The sequence below is a fragment of the Sebastes umbrosus genome, chromosome 21 (genome assembly GCF_015220745.1).
Source record: "Sebastes umbrosus isolate fSebUmb1 chromosome 21, fSebUmb1.pri, whole genome shotgun sequence".
Classification (NCBI taxonomy): Eukaryota; Metazoa; Chordata; class Actinopteri; order Perciformes; family Sebastidae; genus Sebastes; species Sebastes umbrosus.
The window spans coordinates 9,343,106-9,349,105 of NC_051289.1; positions in this window are offsets into that span (position 1 = coordinate 9,343,106).

The window sequence follows — 6,000 nt, forward strand, 5'->3', positions numbered from 1 at the left end:
TGTCCATGTGTGCCATTATCCATATGATCCAATTATTCTGCTTCTGAGGACTGAGGTTGTGGGCAGGCAGGCCGTGACACGGCAGCCCAGCTGAGGTTCAACCTTTCTAAAGGAGCACTCGACCCAGGAAACCTCCCCTGCTGGTTCCCTCACCCGGCACCATATGTTGCCTTGTGGTGTGTCGTATTTATCGCTCTGCAATAATTAATGCAGAGCTCCTTAGGAGAGCTTGGATTATGGAGTCTTGCACACAAATAATGCAGTCACATATACAGGTATGTACTCACTTCAACGTATCCTCTTACAACGGAAAAAGTTATTCGAAAAGTTATCCCTCATTTGTTGTGCTTTTTCCTACGAATGTCCCGCAATATGTGATGCACGTGTCAATTTCCTCCTCAGTCTTTTCAAAATATATTCTGTTTTCACAGGAAACAACTTGGTTAGGTTTAGGCAACAAAATGACTTAGTTAGGTTTAGGAAAATATCGTGGTTTGAGTTAAAATAACACAGGAAGTGACGTAACTTAAGTACAGAAGTTATGTGACAAAAACGACGTGCATACAAATGTATTTTGTGGATATTAAACAAATTACAGTGCATTACTTTTTGTAGGTACAGCTGCAAACGGTGTGTGAGAACAACCCGCACACAAATCTGCAGTCAAATACACAGGTATGCAATCACTTGCACACTCAAAAAAGCACACATTATATACTAGAGTTGAGTCATAACTCCTGATACACGTGGGAGAGAATAACAGCTGTGTATTGATGCTTATGAACAGCAGTTATTCGTGACCATGAAGTCAACAAGCTCTTGAGAGCGTATGAGGCTAAATTTACCAAAAGAACACTTGAACATTGCTGTTGACTTTACAGAGAACAGTATTTGGCTTCCTTTCTGATCTGTTGTAATCCCACATTGTGTCTGGATGACTCTTTCAAGTTCGCCGACTGATTGCTGTGACCCGCTCTGCCGGCAAAGGACAAGGCCCAATTTGTCGGCTGCTCATCATCTAATAACTGAAATCATATCCAATTACACGCCCGCCATCTTTGATCACTTACATTATGAGAGATATGTGCATGATGGGTATTATAAAGGATCACTGTCACTTTGGTAACAAATTATGATTCACTTTATGACTCATGTAGGTCTCGGCGACAGTGAATTCTCGTGGGCTTTCTGCATCAGGCAGCGATTATTACGTCCAAATGCTGTTAAATATCAAAATATTGTCAACGTTTTTTGATGGGATGCCAGAAAGAAAAGCAATTAACTTGAACTGACAGGGATCCGGATAAACAGAAAACAGTTTGTGGCTTGAAATCTTGATCCGAAGAAAGAAAAAAAATAATTTGAAAAGATCTTCAAATAGTTATGCATGCCAGCAGCTTCTTTGGCATCATTTCTGTGCAGACTAGATTGGACAATTGGGACGTTCCTACATGAACCGTTTGGTAATTAGAGACCATGACTAACAAGCTCTGTGTATTTGGAGTGTTTATCTCCTCGCAGCCCGGTCTGTGTGACTTTCACGCCGTATTTGTGGACGACATTTGCGGATCCCTCTAGAACCAACTCCTAATGTCACAATTACGCCGCCATGACCAATAGTGGCGGCTGTGCCAACTAGATTACAAATGAGGATGGCAAAGGACAGCAAAGGTGAGCGGAGGAGATTAGCCTCTGAATGACATCAAGACTCACTCTGAATCCCAGAACTATAATTTAGACATTATTAGGAAACTGTTCAGTCTGCAGAATACCACTTTTAAAGATAACACATTTTCATTTGTCAGTATAAAAGGAGACTTTTTAAGCTCCGAGAATGTCCTTGCTGAACAAAAATAGCGAGTTACGCCACAACAATAGGGTTTGTTAAGAAAATAAAAATAAATCACCTCCTTTGACCGGCAGTAGAGACCATATTTTCAGCTTTGATGGAAGTTTCAACAGGGATCACATCCAATCTTACTCCTCCCTATCCGCACCTCTTCGCCTCAGACAAGCCATCACAAGAGATAAATCTCCACATATGAAACCACTTTGGTCTGTAAGAGGCTGTCAAAATAATATTTTCATTCCTCCAAACGACCCCGGTAACCACTGCTGTCTACTGCTGTGCTGCGTTATCGCTGAACATCAAGTTCGGACACAACACATAGGATTTTTCTTTTCTTTTTTGTAGAACTTAAGAAGTGTACAGACTGTTCACCTTTCTCAGTGCCACTACTTTCCTGCCACTCAAACCCTGGGTGCTGCTAGTGGAGTGTGAAGGCTGGAGGAGGGGGATCACAGGAACCTTCAGGTGAGCCAGGTGATGTTGGACTAAATCTGATTTAGTCTTGTCAACTAGACCTAGAATTGCACTCCTGCTCAAATTCGCTGCTGTGACAAAATAACAGATCATTCTATGAAAATCCTTTTATTGCTGTTTGGACAGTTCAGTGGCACTATGGAATATTTCTTTATTGTGTTGGAAAGCATTTGAAGGTTCAACAAGACATTTATTTACTTCTGATGCAATCAGAGTCGTGTTAAAGAGGATCTATTATGCTTTTTTGCGTTTTCCTTTTCCTTTAGTGCGTTATATAGTTTTTTGTGCATGTAAAAGGTCTGCAAAGTTGAAAAGCCCAAAATCCAGGCCAAAGGGAGTTACTCTCCCCCACAGAAACACTGCTCCTGAACTGCCTGAAACGCCTTCATTGAAGTCCTGCCTTCTTCTGTAACGTGGTGATGTCACTAAGGAACACATTTGCTGGACCGCGGGCTGGGAGGCGGAGTTAGCAAACTGTGACGACAGCGTGACATTGTGACCCCGTGACCGAGCGGAGGCTACTGCGCCTGCTCCACGGGCCCAATGGATGCGGAAGATCGCTGGAAGATCCGGGTACTTTTCTAGATGGAAGTCAAGCCATTTTGGTTTCATGCGCCGCTGAGCAACTTTCATAGGAATGAACGAGGCCCCGCCTCAAACACTGTATCCAGTTCTCTTTAAACATCCATGATGTGCCTAAGCACAGTCTATGGTCCAGCCTAACTTTATTTTTAGGGTGCTCAAGCCAAGAAATTTCAGGACCACTGCATTAGACAGCACTCTCCATCATCAAAACACCAAATTAGGGAATATCTTTCAGAAGAATGGTGTTCATCCCTCCAATCGATTTTCACAGACTTGACTCTCTGCCAAGAAGCACTGAAACTGCTCCGGCAGCTTCTGGTGGCCCGTCACTTCACTAAGACACTGTTTGTTGGTTTTTCCTTTTATTTGTCACCATCCTGTATGTATGCGGTCATATGCACAGTTGTTCACTTACACAGCGATATCCCAGCTGATTATAAATTCCCATTCCTGTCACGTCGTTCCATTCACATGTTGTCTATTTGAAACTCACACGGCATCATCCATCATGCTCAGCTTGTTATGGGGAGCAGAAACGGTGTAAATTACCCAGCCTGAACTACAAATGACGCAAAATTGAAGCAAACAAAATGTTAAATGGAGGTAAATTGAATGTTTAATATGCAGGGGAGAAAATGGCGGCCTCACAAATATGATATGAGAACAAGCAGTAGAGGCTGACGTCAAGAGAAATAAGAGTAGGTGTGCCTTGCCGTAGTTTGGCCCCTCTGGTCTGTGAAATGATTAATTATACTATTATAGGAGGATGTATCTCATTAAGGTACACATGCTGTAACTGTGGTTACTGTTGGTGGTGGATATAGAGTAATGATCCATCCCTGACATCCCGGCCACAAAGCTTTCCTTCAGCAAACCAACATTTAACAGCACATCTGCCCGCAGCAGCATGTCTCTCATTCAATCTGCTTTCTGTCTTTCCATCGTCCATGATTTACTTTCATACCCCCCCACCCACCTCCACTCTTTCATCTCTAGATGCAATAGTGTCAGAGCTATAAACTCCCAGCAGGAGAGTACACGGTGGTTTAGAGGCATTGTTAGAGTGTCTCAAATGTGGAATTGCTTGATTCCAGGGAAGGTTTGCACGGTTTTGTTTCTTACAAAGACATTTTTCCCTGAAACTGCCTTTAGGAAAACTCCATTCTCAGGTGTTCATATATTCTTTCATCTAACAGTTAGTGATTCAGCTAAGGCCCCAGGAAGAGCGTCAGGCTTTGAAGCAAATTTTATGTAGTGGCCAAACAGTGGTACTACAACTTCCGTGTCTGTCATGTGATGCCATGGCACCCAAAAATACTTTTTTACTTGGACTTACTTTGGGAAAGAGACGTCTGTAACTCAGCAGATCTTTTTTTTTAGGTGAAGCAACTTCCCAGTAAGAACACTTGAATAGCCCCCATTTAAATCATTAGGTCCTAAAAGTTGTAAAATGCACTAATATCCGAATCCAGAGTTAATTTCCTTCCTTTGTTCAGTCCGAGGCTGGATCATGGATATATAAACAGAACTGGATACAGCGTTGGAGGCGGGGCCTCGTTCATTCCTATGAAAGTTGCTCAGTGGCGCATGATGCCAAAATTACAACTTCTAGGACCTAATGATTTAAATAAGGGCTATTAGAGTGTTCGTAGTGGGAAGTTGATTCACCTCAAAAAAATTTGCCGCTGAGTTACAGACATCTCTTTCCCAATGTAAGTCTATGGGAAAAAGTATTTTTGGGCCAAATGTCATCACATGACAAACACGGAGATGTAGTACCGCGGCTACTATGAAAATTGCCATCAACGACCGGCGCTCTTCCTGGGGGCTTGAGCCAGACCGAGGGCTGGAAGGTGGGGTTAAAGGAAACACTCCTGCTCTAAGGGTCCAATGGATGCGAGAGATCGCTGGAAGATCCAGGTCTTTTTTCTACTCGGAAGTCAAGTTTTTTTTTGCTCCATGCGCGCCACTGACCAACTTTCATAGGATTGAACGGGTCACTTGTTGCATTTGTTTCTGCGGAGAGCAATAACAATAACAATGCTTAAAATAAACAAAAAAAAATTCTATTAAAATAAATCACAAACAATTTTCACAAACATTCAAACATTGCATTACATCCAAAAATTGCTGTCCTCACATTACCTTATTTAAAAATGATGCCTGCAAATTCCATGCAGTGGAACATATACATATTTCAAATATTAAGACCCCAACACCACAAACAAAGAAACAAAACATCAGCACGCCAGAGGAATCATTTACTGTTTGTTCATGCAGTTAATTGCATTAAATACTGTTTCTTGAAAGTGGCTCTGGTATTTGTAAAGAAATAAATAAAGAGTTAAAGCTCACATCGTGTGGCTGCAGTGCATTATGGTCTTTTGAAGCCACTGTCAGTAAAGAAGTAAGCAGTTTTCCCTCTGACACAATGGTTTTCAGATATATTTCTTAAATGTATTCAGCTTTATTGAGGTGAACTGACACTGACTGGCAGCTAGAACAGTGTGTCAGCCTTTTGTAATCGAATCACTTCATTACCTCGTTGAAAATGTGACTAAATTGACTAAATTTATCCTATTTCACCTCCATTTCGAAACCCACACGGTTGCATTAAAATTTAAAGGACTTCCATTTCTGCTTTTTTTTTTTTTTTTGGACTTGTTTTGAGAGTAGAAAGATGTCATGATGAATGTGACATGAGCTGACTCTCCTCCAAGGTGACACTCTTTAGTGAATACGAGAGGAGCCCTTCTGACTTCTGTCACTTCAGTGGGGACACAGTGAATTAAGGGTCTAGAGAAAAAGAAAAGAGAGAGAGGAGAGGAGGGGGGAGGTCAAAGAGCAAGAAAAGCGTAGAGAAAGCAGTGCAGTGAAGCAAAGATAATGTAGTCACTGTTTGGTTCTCTCAGCACCTTCTACCTGCCAGTGAACGGTTCAGGCAGGAATTGCTCCCGCCTGTCTCTACCAGGAGGACATGGCAGCTACAGTGCAGAATGACAACACAGTGACAGAGAGTAACAACACATCGCTATAGTGCCAATATAAACAGCTCTTTCCCAGGGGCGGGGGTTTCTCTCACAGAAATTCAA